This window comes from Dipodomys spectabilis, unplaced genomic scaffold, assembly GCF_019054845.1.
Source record: "Dipodomys spectabilis isolate Male_0828 unplaced genomic scaffold, ASM1905484v1 ptg000009l, whole genome shotgun sequence".
Taxonomy (NCBI): Eukaryota; Metazoa; Chordata; class Mammalia; order Rodentia; family Heteromyidae; genus Dipodomys; species Dipodomys spectabilis.
Genome location: NW_024870686.1, coordinates 24,238,985 through 24,259,446, shown reverse-complemented (window position 1 = coordinate 24,259,446; position 20,462 = coordinate 24,238,985).

Here is a 20,462-nt window from a genome sequence, read left to right as displayed (position 1 = left end):
TATATTTTATTTTATTTCCTTTCATTGAGAGTGATTCTGAGTATAAAATTCTGGATCTTTGCCTGAATATCTTTGTCTACAAATTTTAACATCCCAAATAAAGGAAAAGTTGATGAGCTTCTTACCACGATAAAGCATTTTGCCTACATGTTTCCTATTTTTGCATTATTGAGTTGCCTATTTGTTTTGGCCCTTTTACGGTGAACATTCAAGTGGTCAGTACTAAAATTATACTATGCCATCATCAAATGTCCAGCCTCAGATCCTTATTAGGCTCATAACAGATTCATTAGAGATTAGAAGGGGTCAGTGTGCCCTTTTGGCATGGCTCTCAAACACTGAACTGCAGTGGAAAAACAAAATCATTAAAATAACATTATGCATGAATAGTCATTAAACCATGTTAAAAAACATTTGGTTCATTTAACCATATCTTGGCTTTGATGCATTTGTTCATCAAGTTATGCTAATAAAGTTGGCAAAAAATATTATATATATTAAAACAACCTCTAGTTACATGTTCATGATTTTAGTTTTCTTTTCAGTACAAAGGTAAATTAACAATAAAAAATGTGTTCATGCATAGCTGAGAGATATTATTGTGTTAGCCTTAACCACAAATACAACACATTTAGAAGTGAGTGTTCTAATTATAGCACATTTAAAAGTATTGTAAGCATAGCCAAACTATATTATTCTGTCAACCCTAATCCTTGAATTATAAGAAAGATAAAAAACTATCAGTCATATGGGAAAAGAATTGGATCCAGACACACACTGATGTTTTACAGGTATTTAATTTCCCACAAATGTAGTAATCTAATAAGAGACAAGTAACAACTGATTAAAGGCTTAATTTTAATAGATCCAAGTATTGTAATCTGATGTTGATGCTTTTTTTTTCTCATTGGAACCCATGGTCAGTGTAGTGATGACATTCATTCACTTGGACTCATCAAACATTTTTTTTCCATGTAATGTGTGTCAAGGCCTGTTATTAATCTGAAGATTAATAACACATCATTCATAGCATTAAGAGGGTAGATTAATAGGTGGAAATATGCTCCATTTGTGGGCATCTTTTTGAGACACCCTTCCAGCTAATGAACTTTAGGTCATACTCCGTGGGCCTTCACTGGAAACCCTCCTTTATCCGAGTGCCCCTTCCTGGAATTTCATGGTTGTAATACAGAAAGGCCAAAGGCAGCTCTGGCTGGCCCTCATCTGGCTATTCCTTTTAAAATGTTCTGAGAATTCCACATCTGGTTCTGGGTTATCTTTTTTTTTTTCCCTCTCCAAATAAATACTCTAATTGCATTTAGGTTTTTTGTTTTAATTGATCTTGTACTGAATTTACAAAGAAGCTTCACTGGTGCATTACGTTTCTTTGCTATTCAACGTGAAGGAGCACTGTCATTATGATTGGTGCCATCTGCAGCACACAGGGGAAGAAATACAGTCAGAGCTGAAGGCTTAGAGCCTACCTCCTGGATCTCATGGGCTTTTCTTGTGACATGTCTCTAGATTCTAGATTGGTACAACCCACATGGCAACAGGAAAGTTTTCTCTGTGCTGTTTAAATTTTGCTTTATTTTATTCCTTAAAGAGATTCCTCCACCCCTTTAAGGGGGAGAAAAATATGTTTTTTTTTTCCCTTCCATTTTACAGGCAAACCACTTCAATAGAACATGGCTGGTGGCCATATGGCCATATGGTCATATATGAATCCAACAATTAATATGGCAGAGACAATGGTCTGTAGCCAGCTTTAATATACCATCCAGGTAGTTCTTTGATGATGAATGAGGAGATGATTGCAAAGAAAATGATAGTAGCATTTATAAAAAGGTATGTTCTCTTAAGTCATTTAATGATATTCTAATTATTAGTTGTCATCTGTTTAATGCAACCTTCTTGGCATTTGTGGAGGTACTTAACACTCTTTATGTATAATTTTATAGCAAAAATATGGCATTAATATTCAAGGAGCTTACAGTCCAGTAAACTTTTGAATGAGTGCTTATATTACCCTTATCTGAAATTCCCCGGTCTAGACTTTTGGCTGGTATGGCTTCCAAAACTAGCTTTATGATGGAATTTCAAAACCAGTACTTCTAGCCAACACCATTAAGCAAAGAGTGACTCAAATATTAATGAAAAATCCAAACACCTTCCCCCCTCAGGAGAATATAAACTCAACTAAACACACTAGAATCTCATAAAGAAGTTTTCGTAATTTCTGGGAAAGAGGTTATACCAGTTTGTGTTTTATTTTACTAGATTTTTATCTCCCAGATTGTCCATCCCTGATCATTTCTTTTAAGTGTAACATTTGCAGAATCAGAGCTTCAGCACCGCAGTCATCACTCTTCACAGCCGGAGAGCACAGATGGTGTGTGGTTAGAATCTGCTTCCTTTATTATTCCTTGGTACCAAAAGTGAAGAAAAGGAAAAAAACAAAAGTACAAGAGTAAATTGCATAATTAAAAAAGTTACTGAGAGGTCACTGTTTAACTGCTTCCTGGGGGAAATGACATGTTATACAGCCTCTCCTCAATATGAGTAGTTCACAGTGATAATTCTGTGGACCTAGAGACAATATTTCATCTGATGTAATGGATGATTCTTTGTTTTTGATTAGTTTTTAGCTGTTTTCAGTACTGTTGCTAAATAAACAGACATTTTATGCTTATGCCATAAAATAATTTGGTTGAATTTCTGAACAAAAACTTGTGATCAGATGCAAAAATTATAATATAATTCAAGTTAGTAAGACATTACAGAGATGATGGCAACTATGGAACTTTTTACCAATAGGTCTGACTTCTGGAGGGGGTTGGGAGCACTTCCTCAAAATATTTTCAAGCAGAGATGAAATCTACCACCTGCTTTATGGACTGAAATAGAATTATTGAATACGAATTTCAGAAACCAGTACAGTAAAGCACACAGATAAAGTTACTACCTATTTCCACATATGAAATGTGAAAGCTAACTGTCATCAGTAGAGTGACAGTACAATCATGAATTTAGGTGGAACGTGTTTAGTGGTTGTTCTTTGTGAAAACTTTTGCCTGTGCCTGTGCCAAGAGGTAGAAATACAGAGGAAGGGTTAAATAATGAGACTACCATTCCACCAGATTTGGTCCCATGGATCTCTTGACTTTCAAACAATAAGATATGGCATGACTCTTACAGTATGCACAAGTCATGACACTGACCAGAAAGTTTATTGAAAAGTTTTGCTGTTTGTTTCTTTAGCTTGACCTGCAGTATTCCAGGGCACTTACAACACTATATGATATCCTTAGAGAATACCAAGATGAACTGTCTAAACCAAAGGCAAGAACTTAAGGAATATTTTAAGAAACCATGAAAGTATCTTCAGTGAGCATTAATTGCTCTGTAAAAACCTGTTGTTCACTCATTTAATTACATCATTTTACTTTGAATTTTCATTAGAGGAGACTAAGATTTTAAAATTCAGGTTTTATATTTACAACATAATTTATCATGGCTACTGTAATGGGAAGAAAATTGAGTCCATTATTATTTTATTTATTTTATTCAGATTTAAGAGTTACCTGAATTTAAGATGTGCTTTTGACTTTTAGTGTGGCTTACAACAAAATGTCTTAATTCTTTCCTGGATATTTTCTTTCATGTCTAAAATAGATAAAATAATAATTACAGCTGGTCTCTGGAGGGCTCTTGTAAAGATTAATAAAATGAAAAGAGGAAAAGGCAAGCTTAGTTAACATTTCTTTTGAGGAGCTGTCAGGACAAAGTGGGAAACAATCATGGAATCTAGTCACAGCCTAAATTCTTCAGGAGGCACTGATCTCTATTCATCATGAACAGACACATTTTTGTTTTTGTTTTTCAATCATGTATTCATGAAACCACATACCTATGGATACCAAGGGTCTACTGTAATTTTAATAGATTTTCAAATGATTATCCTAGAGTTTTAGGTAGATAAATATATAATATGTAAATATTAACAGCTTTCTTTTCTCAATATACACATTTATTATAATGACTAGAAACCCCAGAATAAGCTTGACTAGTAATGATAACTATAATCATCCTTGGATAATTCCTGATTTAATTTGATAGTTCTTATGTATGATATTTATCATTTTCAATTATTAAAAGTTTAGAGATCACTTTCAGGTTAGCTTTTAAAAGGTTTCTAGGAGTCTTTACTCTCTTTTTATCAGCTAAAAGAATGTCAGGAACTGCTTTACTTTCAGCTTTCAAAACAATTCTAAAGAATTTTCTCTTTTCATATGTTAAGATTTTGTAATACATAGATTTCCAAATTTAAGCCCTCTTTTGCTTGCAAAAATAAAAATCTGTTATAAAAACTGAAACTCTGTTAAGTTTTAGATATGAATATTTTATTCATATATATATGTAGGAAGTATGACTAGAGATTAGTTTTGCTTACATGTGAAATGACAATTTAGCTGGGTATAGAATTTGATGTTCAAATAACTTTGAAGACATCAGTCTACTATGTACTTAAATCTGTTGCTGCAGGTAAAGAATCTGAGGCTGGGATCTGAGGGTCTAATTCTCTCAGCTTAGAAATAAAAAACCTCTCACAATTAGATGTGAATCACAACAAAAATTTCTGAGAAGCTTAGACAATTACATGTAGAATTCTATTTTGTTAAGCCTTATTTTTATGTTTTTGTGTTCTATGGTGCAACTGTATTGTGTCCCTGATATCTATGGCAAAGGGAGATAATGAACATATTTTGTCTGTTTATTTCATTAACAGGTATCTAATGAAAGATTACTAAAGTTATAGATAAGAATCAAGTTACTCTTACTACTGGGTGGGAAATGATTAAAGAATATACTACTTTGTTAACAGGAAAATAAATGTAAGATTGAATTATGTAATATTTGGGATTCTTTTTGGAAAGTGTTTTCAGGAACAAGGTAAATTGGATCTTTTGCTCAAGCGATGAAAAAACATGCCAGATGTTAAATATCTAGGGCTAACACCATTTTGAAAATGAACAAACACTTGACATTTACTAGTTCTGAGAGTGAGTCTATTAGATTAGAAACTTGCAGCAATTAAAAATTTAAGCTCCTTTAAATAATCCACCCCTGTTTAAACTCAAGAAGATCCTAAAGACATTTGAAGTACTGATTTATTTTTTGTATGTATTTTCCATATTTATGACTCAAATTTGTTTGGTAGCTACTGGTTGCACATAAATTTACTAAAGTTAAGTTTGAGAGCAGAGCAAATGAAGATCTTTATTTATGAATTAATTAGTTCTGAAATTTGTTTCAGATCAATGATGAATTTGATGGTCATTTTACGAATTGTCCTGCCAGTTTTCATGCAAAAGAAATGTCATGACTTTAGAGAATCTTTTTTCTACCAAGAGTCATTTGGATATTCATTGCATCCTTACAGTCCAGGCAAAATTTCGCATACAGGTGGATGGGGCATGAGAAGCATATGTGTTTTTCCCAGCATGCATCAAATGCCTGACTTGAAGAAACCATGCTTGTTCAATGAAATTGGTTGTTTCATTTGCACCTTATTTCTTTTGTCACATTACAAAACCCTTTCATGTCCACTTATGAATATTGTGTAGAAATGAACTATGCAGCTTGGGGCAGGGATGGGAGGAAGAAATGGGGAGAAAGCAAAGGAAGGGATGGCATTGTCCAAAAGAGAAATATATTCATTACCTGACTTATGAAATGGTAACCCCTCTGTAAAACACCTTAATAGTAACAATAAAGTTATATTATAAAACACTTAAAAAGTAAACAAAGAATGTTTATTATTAGTTTTGTAAGAGACTTAAAGTGGCCACTCCACATGATACAAATATATAATAGTAAGGGAAAAAGATTTATTTTGATATTTTAGATTATCAATAGAATGTCTGCCATCAGATAAGAACTCTAAAAACATAAAATGGCATATTGATTTTATTCCATATTAAATATGTTCATTGAATAATTGAGACTTGCTTTCTAGTGGACTCATAGTTACCTTGAATGGGGCTATGTAGGAATAAGATGAACTCTCATTTTGTTTTAGCTTTGTAAAACCAGGGCCCACTGGGGGAAGATATTTTTAGAATGAATTTGTGTATATTGTAGTTCTGCTATTACTGTGCCATCCAATGCACTTTGGCACAACATGATATTTCAACAGTTACTTGAAGTTCACAGTGCCTGTGAACCCTTTGTGATCAGCTAGGGTTATTTTTAAACCTAATTTTAGATATCTCAGAGAAGTGCTGCTCTGTATTCCACATGGCGATTTCTGCAGCATTTGTCATAGAGGACTCATTGTATGTCCTGAGGCTGCATTTACTGGGAACTTCATTTTTCATTTTCTGAAAACAGAGACTCAAAGCCGAAGGAGGGTCATGATATTTTAATTAGGAAGATCACACCTCATTCATTCAGGAATCCTTTGGTTACACGGAATAATAATTTGTTATTTGTTTGTTGAGAAAAATATTTTTGTATCCAATGAACCTTTGATGTAACTAACTATTTCCATCCTGTGAGTTTCTTCATCAGTGAATCCATCTTATGTACAAGTTGCTAGAAATTCCTGGGAGAACTCTGTACTCATTTAACTTGATGACAAAACAGCAACATGCTAAATAATGCGATTAAAGTTGTTAAAAGCCAAAATAAACACTTATAATTATCTCAAGGAAAAATGGTGTCAGGCAAGCTCAGGCTCTATAAAATGGTACTCCGTGTGCGTCTTTCAGGTCCCGCTGGCTAATAGATCACAGTTAAAGGTCTGTTAACAGACCTCTGACGGCTGAGCTGGGTAGCTTGTGGTTTTCTTCGAAATCCATTGGCATAATGTGAATTTATGTGTGAGGTGCAAATTGGAAGTTGCCTTCTATTGGTGCCCTTGGCAGAACAGAAATCATACTGTAGGGCTAGCAGCAGGAAGTACATTGCTTTGAAATTACCCAGCAGGGTTTCTACTTGCAGTTCTTGCTGCTTCTGAGACAGGGGCCTTATATTGTCTGGCCATGATTAAAATCAAAGTGTAGGCTTCTTTGCTGGGTGCCAGTAAACTTAGGTGAAAAACAGAAACAATCTGGAGTTTTAATTATTTTAAAGTGCAATGTAGGCAAGAAACAAAGATGAAAGCATTTTTTGCTAATCTATCCCAATTATTCCACATAAACAATTTAGTTAGAAAAAGAGGCATAGAGAGGGAGAGGGAGAGAGAGAGAGAGAGAGAGAGAGAGAGAGAGAGAGAGAGAGAGAGAGAGAGAGAGAGAATAACTTGATTTTCAAGAGACTCTAGCATCTCATAGCTATAAAACACATCCATGCCAGGTATGATATTCTACCAACATTCATAGAAGTATTCAAACATTATATTTTGGGTAAATAGAGAAAACTATGTGTCTTTACCTGATTCCAAATATAAGATGATGTGCGTGCATGAAATAGGCCTCCAAAAGCATTAGTTAGAATTTTCTGGTGAATTACTAACTTAAAATAGTCTATGTATAAAGAGAGTTATCATTGTGCCATAATTAAAATTTGCACGATTCCAAAGACTGGGCAAATAATGCCTTTTATGTCCAGAACTGGCAACTCTAGATTTTTGTTTCAAACTTCTTTTTTTCCATGAAGAGTATAAAAATCCAAATCATATGCTCAGACATGACTTTCTGTAATAATCTCCTGGGAGAAAGATGTAGTTAATTTTGAATAAAAAATAGAGCATGTAAACTCACTATTGCATTGTTATCAACCAGCTCTCAAATGAACTGTGGTCAGTGGTCAAAATCAGAAGTGAAGGGCAGTAATATTTTGGGAAATTGTTCTATTAAACCCATATGTAAGTGTGTAGAGTTCATGCATTAAGTTGAACACCTGCTTATGCGGAGGTACTGTGATCAGGACTAAGGATAGGAAAGTGCACCTGACAGTCAAGAGAAGATAGAACATCAAACAGTTACATACAGCTGTTATTCTGGAAACTGATAAATACCAGATTAAAGAAAGTACATTGTGTGCCACATAGATATTTTGGTTAATACCTGATTCAGAAAACTGTTCCTGGCCCACAAAAAGACATGTGGATATTCCATTTCCAGCACAGTTCCCATTTTGTTTTATTTATTTAAACTTTCATTTTGACATGTCAATTGATGAGTACAATACATCTTATTTAACAAAGAAAAGTACTGCTTTGATTGCAAGGTTAGAAATAACTTTAGGGGAAAAATGGCACATTGCTTTTATTATTTGTGGTCAGCTTCACTTCAATCCTTCTCAAAACCTTGAGAAATCCTAAGATCCACATGGCAAAGTATATGTCCTGTGTGGTGACATTGCTCTAGGTTAAATGTCTTGAGCTCTGAAATCCGCTCAGGACAAGTTTAAATTTTATATCATTTCCACTTGAGTTTCAGAATGAAAGAGAAAAATCCTCTTGAGACCATGAAAACATACTGTGAAAGAGACTTTACACAGATCTTTTTTGAACCTGGCTGTTTGGGTTTCACAGGTAAGACAGCAGAAGATTCAAGAAGCTTCTAGCTCTACAAGTTAATATGACGCTTGGCTGCATTAAAATTTAAATCTATTTCTCTGGGTGGAAATATATTTTATTTACGATGAGAAATTTGAAGTGTTTTTTTTTCCCTCTCCAAAGTATCATTCTAGTTCAATTTTATATAATTTTCAAGCCAACCTTTAATCCGAGTGGTAATTTCCTTGAGGAAGCATTTCCCTGGCATGGGTTGAGTCCAATGCACATATTCAGTATTGCATCACAGCAGCACCACCTATTGTTTTCTTGTAGCCTTTCTACTAGCTTCATTGACTCTTCATTTATTTCTCTGAGTATCTTTGGGGTATACTCAATGTACTTTGTATTTTAATGACAAGCTATGGTGCAAATACAATGAATTTTGTTCTGTAGATAAAAGGAAGGTTGGTAGGCTTGTAGGTCTTAAGGTTAAATAGTGACATTGGATATAGAGGCAATATGCTTATAAAATACTTATGGATCTTAAAATAATGTTAGCCAAAAGTGATTACAAAACCCCATCTCCACAGGAAGGGAGGGGTATATGAACAGGCAGAAAGACAAATGGAACGAGATCAAAGCTATTAAGCAAACAAAATAGAATATGGACAAAGGCAACATTTCAAAACAAGGAAAAACATGGCTTCTCAGTAGTGTTTTGGGGACACCTAGATAAGTGCATAAAAAAGACAAAATTGCACCTGCTTATCTTAATAATGTATAGTAGAAACCAAAATAGATCATGCATCTAAATGCACAAAAAGTTTCAGAGGTGTCTAGGTGTGGTGCCTCCCAGCCAGCCAGGAGGCAAAGATTGTCCGGATCATGATTTGAGGTTCTCCCAGGGAAAACGTTAGTGATACTGATCTCAAATAATAAAGTTGGGAATGGTGATGCACACCTGTTATCTCAGTTACACAGAAAGTGTAAACAAGACCCTGGTGATCTAGGCCAGCCAAGACATAAATCTGAGGGAAAAAAGGGCTGAAGGTATGACTCAAGTGGTTGAACCTCCAATCAAACACAAGGCACAGCATTGTGAGTTCAAATTCCAGTACTGCAAAAGGAGAAAAATGTTTCAGAAGTAAAAAAGAAGGGAATTATAAACTTAACAAATTAATATTCAAAACATATAAAATATTTCTTAGGATTAAGGAAAAAAGAACAGAAAAATGGTCAAAAGATACAGATAATTCACAAAAATAAGAAAATAATGATTCTAACACCTATGAAAACATGTTGAGCCTGGCTCATAAGAGAGAAATGGAAATTAGAACCAAAGTGAGATTCTGTTTCTCACCTACCTAATTGGCAAAGATCCCAAAGTATTAAAAAAACATACTCAGTTGTAGAAATTTTGATAAAGTGTTCAGATGATTTACGACTCACTGGAGAGGAATTTATCATTAGTGAACAAAAGCACCATATACATTTGGTCTTCAATCCTGCAATACTGCTTGTAGAAAATTGTCTAAAAAGTGTAAATTGATATATGGTCTAGACTGTTCCCTCATGGAATGACAACCCTCAAAAATGAAATAGCTTAAATATCATCAGAGAACTGTCTCAATAAATTAGAATGAATTCACACATGGAGCACAGGGCCTTTTTTGCTTAATAAAGGTGTCCTAAATGCTTATTATTTTCAGAATATCAAATAGCAATAATTAGAGTGGTTATTTGGCTGTCTAAAGCTTGCAACCAGTTTCTTAAAACACAGTACATAACTCAGATGTCATAAGTTATAATGTGAAGATGTAAAGTATATAAGGAAATCCACCTTGTAATGACTAAATAGTTAAGTATTATCACTCATGATTACTTCATTTGATGACTTATAGGAGAACATGGTGTCTCTTACTTTTAGCAGCAGCACTGATTCATATATCCTGTTGAAATTGTATCTATTGAACATTCTAACAAGTATAGCTAGAAAATGATTCAAGAGTCAAACCAGAGTGAAGGTTTCCTTCTTGGTAGGAAACAGTGGAAAGACAGGATGCAAATGGCAGCAAGTTTTTTCTGTCTTCTGATTTCCATTTTTTTTTGTGCCTCTTGTTTGAATATTCTAAAGAAAGCAGGTGGCAAAGTAGAATCCTGATTGTCAGGGTTCCCTAATGCGCTAGCATTATAAACCATAAATGAGGGTTGGGAGTGTAGGACAATATCATAGGAACTGTCATGGGTGAGAAAATTGGATTGAAGTGTTTACATATGACTGGAATTTATAAGGAGATTTTTAGAAACCAAATAACATTAGAGTACAAAGTTATTTGAATACCAATGAGACTTGATATATACATTTGAAAAGCTTATTTGTATTATCTTTAGGTAGTTGTACAATGGTTCTCCCAGTTAACAAATCAGTTTATGAATACAATGTATCTTGACTGATGTCACCCTATTCATCGTTCTTCCCCATCTCTCCTAGTGTGAGCCCTCCCCTCACTTTTCTTAATTTTGAAGCATATGCAGTCAATATCATGGCTACGTACCCCACCCCCGCCTTCCTGTCTTCATTTGTCTATCTCTCCTTGACATCCATCCACCTTTATGTAGCTGATGCCCAGTGTTCATTTTGTGGACTGTTAGATTTTCTAAGAAATTACAGTGCTTGAGTTGTCTCCTACAAAGGCCATATTTCAGCTAATAATATATTTGTGTACACTTGAGTCTCACTATATTAGAAAAATTAGTTTCAAATGAATAGCAAATGACAAGGAGCTTCAGAATCATAAGGTGCCATGCAAATATACAAACTATAATCGGGACATTTGATGATAAAGCTCAAGATATTCATGAAATAAGTTGTGAAAAGATCTTTAACAGCATTTCAAAGATAGAAACAATATTTTGCTATTACTTTTTTCAGTTGGGCTCTTTTTTTAGTTTCAGAAATTAGATGAGTCATAAGTCTTTGAGACTTTAGACTTTGAGACATATTTTTTCTTAAACACATACATGTGAATTAGCTTCACATAACCACTTGGAGAGTTTTGTGATCCTTGAAACATTCAAATTAAATTTTCTATTACAAGATGTCTCCATATGGTATATATTGACTCCATAAGGGCTTTGAATTACTGTCATTGTATAACTTCGTGATTTCATTATATTAAGGTGTCTCTATTGTGTAATAATTTTTTCATTCATTCATTCATCAAGGATAGCCCTAATGCAATTACAGTTTCATTTAAAGCTCATTATTCATGGTTATCAATTTGGAGATAAGAATGGAATTATGTTGATAAGTTTATAAACTGATGGCTGGAAGCCAATCAGATTGCTGTATTCTTTGAAATTATTCCATAATGATGTTACTTATAGAAACATGTTGATTTGAAAAAAGTTTGGGGGCTTCAGTCTTGTTTTTATCTTTCTTGCGATTGTTCCAACATATTTATAAAATGATTTCTTTATTGTTTTGTATGTCCCTCCCCCAGGGTATAAGCCCCACTTTCCCTGTATTTGATGTTGATATAATTTGTGGAGGGGAAGGGAAAAAATAAATTGTTTAAATAGGGATACAGGTGGACCCATTACAACAGTGAGATGTACAAGATGTTATGTCAAAAACGAACTTTACAACTCTGGAGGGTGGCTGGGGGTAGGAGGGTGCAGGGCCAGTAGGGGGGTGTGAGGGTGGGGGAGGCTGGGAAGGGATAGGAAGGGGAAACAAAGGAGGAGGCAACAATGCTTGATAAGAAATGTACTCACTATCTTGCCCATGTAATTGTAACCCCTCTGTATGGTATTTTCAGAATAATAATTTAAAAAATCTTTAAAAAAGATAGGAATGTTTTTTCACTTTAATGTAGACAGAAAAAGTATGTGAAAATCATGAGTTGAACTAAAATTATAGATAGTCTGTATACTTGCAATTAAGGAACACAATCTGCATTAAGAGCAAGCTAATTCTGAAGCTTTATGAAAGAAATAGTAGCTTAACTAAATTTAACAATGATATGTGACATGTTTCCAAGGGAAGCAGAGAATCATTTTGAATAAAAATGTTGTAACAGGTCAAAAGAAGTAAAAAAAGAAATGTACTAAAGTCATCCAGGTACCAAATATGTCTTGGCATAGGAAAATAGCTTCTATATCAGATTTAAGAATAACATTCAAAGGGAATAGCTGCTTTTTTATTGAAAAAGGAAATCAACTGAAAATAGAATATAAATATAATAGAAAATATACTAAGTATTCATACTATTTTTCTATCTGCAGAATGTAGCTATCACTGACTTTTTTTTTTACAGCTCAGTAAATAATTGTAGAGCATCTACTAGCACATAAGGTCCTGCTAAGCATCCTAGCAGAAATGAAGGTCAGGGCTGGGAATGTGGCTTAGTAGTAGAGTGCTTACCTAGCCCGCATGAAGCCCTGAGTCCGATTCCTCAGTACCACATGAACAGAAAAAGCCAGAAGTGGCACTGTGGATAGTGGTAGAGTGCTAGCATTGAGCAAAAGAAGCTCAGGGACAGTGCCCAGGCCTGAGTTCAAGCCCCAGGACTGGCAAAAAAAAAAAAAAAAAAAGGTTAAAAGAATTTGTAATCCAGCACTGAGCACACATTTTGAAAGGAAAGCAGCCTCAAGGGCTACACTAGAAGCACAATATTGTGATAGTCAGTGAAAGGAAAGAGCATGTCCAGTGAGAAAAATTTAGGAAAAATCACACAAAAAAGGTCAGAATGTGTCTGGATGATGTAATTGAGATAAATAGAAATAACACAAGTGATGTTTATTTTGCTTAGGCGCCAGCCTGAGCATTACATGTACATATAACATCATTTAATCCCCAGTTAAATGTAGAAAGTAGTTTTGGTATGGCCATTCCACAAGGCAGAAGGTCAATTTCCCCTCACTCTTTTAGTGAATGGAGAATCCAGAGTTTGGGGGCGCATCATCTAATTTGGGCTTAAACCTTAGCCCTCTATTTTACTGACAGCTACAGAAGAGTTGTTGATGAAGGTCAGAAATGAAGCCCTACATCTATCTACATCTCAAAACATTTGTTTTTAACCTGCCTTTTAAATGTTATTAAAAATGAAAAGTTGGCATTGGCTGGTAAGAAGGCGAGCACTACACATTCAGTTTAAAAGTAATGACACAATTGCACATATCTCTTGGGTATAACAGAGTCAGTACACACTACTGAAGAAATACATGCTAACATGAAGAAAGTGTGCATGCATCTAAGTAGAGATTAATATGTAAAAATTATTAGTTGTAGTATGACTTTGGGACTTTCTCACCTTTCCATTTTTTTCAGTCAGTTAAACTTGTGCATTGTACATTGTCAAATCTTCCTTTTCTTTAGCAAACAATTTGTGACTTCAATTCGAAAGGATTGATGAATTAACATGTCATCAGTAATCAATAGAGAATTGTTTTGCCAAATGTTTGCTAACATACTTGATCTTTCTGAATTGTTTTGAGGTTTTACTTTTCATGTTTTAATTTTTTTCTGTAATGAGGAATGTGGATCTGATAAGATGATGTATATTTATCAGAAGTTAGGCATGCATGATTGTGACCATATGAGGCCGTAATAGTTTTATTTTGCCTAAATGAGAGTCTTATTAATCATTTTGCTAGTTTCATCTTATGGTGCATTCTTCAAACAATAACTAATGATAAAAGCAGAAGAAATGATAAATGAAGATGGTCAAACTATTCATGTTCCTGATGTAATAAGAGCTTGAAATAGAATTTGGCAATTATAGGATTTTAGCTTTAACTAGATTAAAATACATTTTATTGACTTGACTTCAAGGAACTACTAATTGCCTTATAAATCACTTTATATTTATTTTGATTAGGAAATACCATTGATATATATGTGCATTTATATTTATCAATATAGTTGATAAATAGATCAGTGTTATTTGGAGCACCATATTTTCCTACTTAAAAGGGGCTTCTGGTGGCAACAAAGACCACAGTGATCGTGTTATGTTGACTTACGCTGTAGTTTGGATATTAAACATCGCCCAAAGGCCTATGCATTAAAGTCTTGGTTCCTAGTGTAGCACTATTGGGATGTAATGCAGCCTTTTAGAGGTAGGATGTAGCCTGTGCTGGTAAGTCATGCTTAGGATCTAAGCTACTCAAGAAGCTGAGATCTGATGCTCAAAGTTGGAAGCCAGCCAGAGCAGACAAATTCTCAAGACTCTAATTTCTAATAAAGCAGCAAAATGCCAGATTGAGGCGTGGTTCAAGTGATAAAGTGCCAGCTGTGAGTGAAAAAGCCAAGTAAGAGTGTGAGGTCCTGAGTTTAAGCTGTAGTGACGGACAAAAAAGGAAAGAGGTGGAGACTAGTAGAGAGTCTTTAGGTTATTTATTGTTGGCATATCCTTGAAGGGGATTATGGGAACCTGGCTCCGTCTGCTCTTTTCTCTCTCTTTTCTTTCTGACCATAGGCTGAGCTGTTTTGCTCCACAGAGTTCCTGCTATGCTCTGTTGTTTTGGGCCTGTGAGAACAGATTCTTATTCTCTATGTGGCTTTGGCTTTCTTACCCATGGTTCTTCTGTAAGATTGTCTAACTTAATCAGCATTAAGTATTCTATATAACATTCTATAAAGGATTCACTTTATGGTAAACATTGTGCAGCAGTGGCTCATATCTGTACTAGTCACTGGCTTGATTCTGAATTCTCTTGCATTTTTTCCTATTGAGGGGGTCCCTCAAATAAGTGTGTGTGTGTGTGTGTGTGTGTGTGTATTACTGATACTTACACAGTCAGACTTACAGCTTATGTTAAGGAAGAAAATATAAAATCATTAAAAGGACTATTACTGATTAGTGGTATAATGGGTCAGGAAACAGCTGTTTCTATTCACATTATTACTTTTCTCTCTTATAGTTATGCTCTTAAAATGACACAAAAATCTAACATTAACTGAGTCTGTGTTTACTATGATTTTAGGAATTGTTTTAATATGATGTTCCATGAGACTATTTTATAAACTATGATCAAGTGCTTTGCACTGATGCTTGTGAATGAAGTTAGTACTTTAATTAAATAAAGATATTGCGAAGTGGGTTTACAATCACATTTGGATTTGGATTTGGTTTAGTATAAATTTTCAGGCATGAAAATTTTCATGCATTCTTTTATTTTTTATTTGTTTTTTGGTTGTGGGGCCTGAACTCTGGGCCTGGGCGCTGTCCCTCAGCTCTTCAGCTCAAGGCTACTGCTCTACCACTTGAACTTCAGTGCCACTTAGCACTTTTTCTGCTTATGTGGTGCTGAGGAATCGCACCCAGGGCCTCATTCATGCAAGGCAAGCACTCTACCACTGAGCCACCTTCCCAGCCCACTTCATGCATTCTTTTGTATTTTGTTTTTGTTTTTGAATATATTTACCTCATGAATTCTTTTTTTTTTTTTTGTCAGTCATGGGGCTTGAACTCTGGGCTTGGGTGCTGTCCCTGAGCTCTTCAGCTCAAGGTTAGGGCTCTACCACTTGAGCTACAGCTCCACTTCTGGTTTTCAGGTGGTTTATTGGAAATAAGAGTTTCACAGACTTTTCTGCCTGGGCTGGCTTTGAACCATGATCCTCAGATCTCAGCCTCCTGAGTAGCTAGGATTACAGGTGTGAGTCACCGGCGCTCGGCCCCAAGCATTCTTAAAGCTTCTAAATCATCACCAGATATTAAAGTTGGAAACTTTTCCAAATGTGTTGTCTTAAAGTATGATATTTTTTAGCTAGTGATATTTTTTAGGATTTTAGTAAAGTTTGCATTGCTTTGATTATTTCTTTAGAAGGCTGTTGTTGTCAAAATATAACTAGCTAAAAATTTAAGTTGAGGACATTTTCGAGAATCTACTTTATAAAAACTAGACAATTTTTATGAGAGACTTTCTGTAAAAATCCATTGGAGAAAAAATGTTAGCAAGATAAAGACATACCATTAATATAAACAGTCAAATGTTCTGATCTAAATATGGTATACTCAGGATAAAATTAGACCCCAAAATTAAACAAAATACAGCAAGTAACTTAAAAAATATGTAACCTAGAGGTTAACATAAGCTATTCTGAAATGAGGCTGCAAAATGCACAGAATTCACAGAACTAAAGGTGAGTGTCAAATATACTGAAAAAATTTACTTTGCTTCTCTCAAAGGGTGAAAATGCAGTCTGGCTCAATCTATTCCATAATAGGAAGTAAAAATTTAAGGGCAAAAGTATACTGACTGGGATACCAAAAATATACACCTGTATCTTTTCATCATCTGCATTAACAAAATATAGCTTGGCAAAAAGAAAGTCTGAGTTTGGTCACTGGCCAAACCTCAATGATTTTTTCTTACATGAGAAGCATTGTATTGCATGTTAAATAACCCCAGGTCTTCTCAGAATTGGGAATCAGGAAAATATGACTCAAATCATAGTCTGCCAATGACTGTGACTTTGAGTAAACAATTGACCTTCCTGAGCCTTAATTTACTTACTTATAAATTGGGTATAAACTGTCTTGCCTGATTCCATCCAGTAAGGCTATCTGGTTAGTAAGAGAATCAAACAAAAATCCTGGCACAAACTTGTGAAATGAATAAATTAGGGAAGACATGCATACAGACATTTTGTGCATTCTCCAGTTCTAAATGCACAGCAATTTGATTCTTTCATCCTAATCTTATAAAGCAGTGTAAGAAAAGTTTTTTGATTTAATTATTTTTTATTTTAATTTTATTGTCAAGGTGATAAACAGAGCGGTTATAGTTACATAAGTAAGGTACTGAGTACATTTCTGTTGAATTTGTTACCCCTTCCCTCACTTTTCTCCCACTTTTCCCTCTCCCATTCCCCATCTGATTTGTACAGATTTCTGTCTTGTAAGTATCACTGTAGCATTGGTTTTCCCTTTGTTCTTTATCTTACCATTTTGTTGTTCTTTGCTTTCCTAATTCAGATAAATGTATATATAATACCCAAGGTACCAAAATAAAAAACAGTGACAACAGGGGATAAACCATAGGGTGGAAAACACAAAAGAGAAAAGAAATCACATACTACATTAAAAACAACAACAACAAAGAAAAACCACTTGTGTCCATGTCTTGGAGTTCATTTCACTTAGCATCATCTTATATGGTCATATGTATATAACTATTGAGCTGTTCTGTTCATCTGCTAAGATTATCATGGATGTATAACTAATTATTACAAATAAGGGAAATTATGGGACCTATGTTTCTTTGGGTCTGACTTACTAATTACTTAGTATGATTTTTTTTCCAAGTCCTTCCATTTCCTTACAAATGGAGTGGTGTCATTCTTTCTGATGGAAGCATAGAATTCCTTTGTGTATATATACCAGATTTTCTTGATCCATTCTTCTACTGAGGGGCACCTGGGTTGGTTCCATATCTTAGCTGTGGTAAATAATGCTGCGATAAACATAGTTATGCTAGTAGCTTTAGTATGGTCTTGTTTGTAGTCATTTGCCCAAAAGTGGGATTGCTGGGTCATAGGGGAGCTCGATGTGGAGTCTTTTAAGGAACCTCCATACTGATTTCCAGAGTGGATAAACAAGTTTACACTCCCACTAACAATGCAGTAGGGTTCCTTTTTGGCCGCATCCCCTCCAGGATCTGTTGTTATTAGATCTCTTGATTATAACCATTCTAACTGGGGTGAGGTGAAATCTCAATGTTGTTTTGATTTGCACTTCTTTTATGGCCAGAGAAGTTGAGCATTTCTTCATGTGTCTATAAGAATAGCTATTAGTCACATGGAGAGGAAATAAGAATTATTTTTTTTAACTTTCAAGGAGATTATCTGGTTAAAGACTGTGATTTTTCTGGATGTGGCTGTTTTATGTATACGTGAATGTAATTGTGGTGAGCTTAGGCTGGCTGCACATGGGTGACACTGGGTGAATATCACAGGTCTTTACTTAAATTTTTCTGCTTCATTGACCAAAGCTTCAAGATGTGTATGCTGCTGGAGGAATATCAATACCAAATTTCAAACTCTACTATAAAGCTATAGTAATCAAAACAGCTTGGTATTGGCATAAGAACAGACCTCAGGACCAATGGAATAGAATTGAAAACCCAGAAATGAACCTACAGACCTATAGCCATCTAATCTTCGATAAGGGAGCTAAAACAATAGAATGGAAGACAGACAGCCTCTTCAGTAAATGGTGCTGGCAAAACTGGTTAACTACATGTAGAAAACTAAAGCTAGATCCTTATATATCACCCTGTACCAGAATCAACTCCAAATGGATCAAAGACCTTGAACTCAAAGCAGACACTCTGAAAACATTACAGGATGGAATAGGAGAAACCCTAGGTCTCCTTGGCTCAGGCCGAAATTTTCTGAATAGAGACCCAGAAACACAACAAATCAAAGAAAGGTTGGACAAATGGGATTGCATAAGGTTGCAGAGCTTCTGCAGGGCAAATGACATAGCTAGCAAGATCAATAGAAAGCCCACGGATTGGGAGAAGATCTTTACTAGCCATACAATGGACAAGGGTCTCATATCTAAAATATACTTGGAACTCAAAAAATTAAACCACCCAACAACAAATCCTCAAAGAAACAACTGCCCAATAAATAAGTGGGCGAAAGACTTAAAGAGAAGTTTCTCTGAAGAAGAAAGAAGGATGGCCAATAGACACATGAAGAAATGTTCAACATCCCTAGCCATAAAAGAAATGCAAATCAAAACAACATTGAGATATCACCTCACTCCAGTTAGAACAGCAAAAATCAAGAACTCTAACAACAACAGATGCTGGAGGGGATGTGGACAGAAAGGAACCTTACTTCATTGTTGGTGGGAATGTAAACTTGTTCAACCACTTTGGAAAGCAGTATGGAGGTTCCTCAAAAGACTTCACATAGAACTCCCCTATGACCCAGCAATCCCACTTTTGGGCATTTACCCAAATGTTTACAAACAAGACCACACTAAAGCTACCAGCACAACTATGTTTATTGCAGCATTATTTACCATAGCTAAGATATGGAACCAACCCAGATACCCCTCAGTAGATGAATGGATCAAGAAAATGTGGTATATATACACAATGGAATTCTATGCCTCCATCAGAAAGAATGACATTTCCCCATTTGTTAGGAAATGGAAAGGCTTGGAAAAAATTATATTAAGTGAAGTAAGCCAGGCCCAAAGAAACATAGGTCCCATGGTTTCCCTTATTTGCAATATCTAGTATAGGTATGAGTCAAGTGGAAAAAGTCAGATAATGTGATGTTAGGAAAACGAACCCTCAAATATGTATTTTAATGTTTTTGTTTCTTTCATGCATGTGTTTCTAACACATTTATAAGATTATTTCTTTGTTGCTTTGTATGTCCCTCCCCCACAGTGTAACCCCCGCTTTCACTATATTTGATGTCAGTATAACATGTGGAGGAGATGGGGACAAACAAGTCGTTTAAGGATTCAGGTGGACATGTTGCAACAATGAGAAGTACAAAATGTCATGTCAAAACCAGCTTTACAATGTCGGTGTGGGGAGGGGGGAGGGGGGTATGATTGTGTGGGGGGGAGGGGGAGGCTGGGAAGGGAGGTGAAGGGTAAACAAAGGAGGAGGCTGCAATGCTTGGTAAGGAATGTATGCATTATCCTGCCCATGTAATTGTAACCCCTCTGTACAGTATGTTCTCAAATAAAATAAAATAAAATTAAAAAAAAAAAAAGATGTGTATGGCATTGCTTAGTTAAAAGTCCTCCCTCCCTCCCTCCCTCCCTCCCTCCCTCCCTTCCCTTCCTTCCTTCCTTCCTTCCTTCCTTCCTTCCCTTCCTTCCTTCCTTCCTTCCTTCCTTCCTTCCTTCCTTCCTTCCTTCCTTCCTTCCTTCCTTCCTTCCTTCCTTCCTTCCTTCCTTCCTTTCTTCCTTCCTTC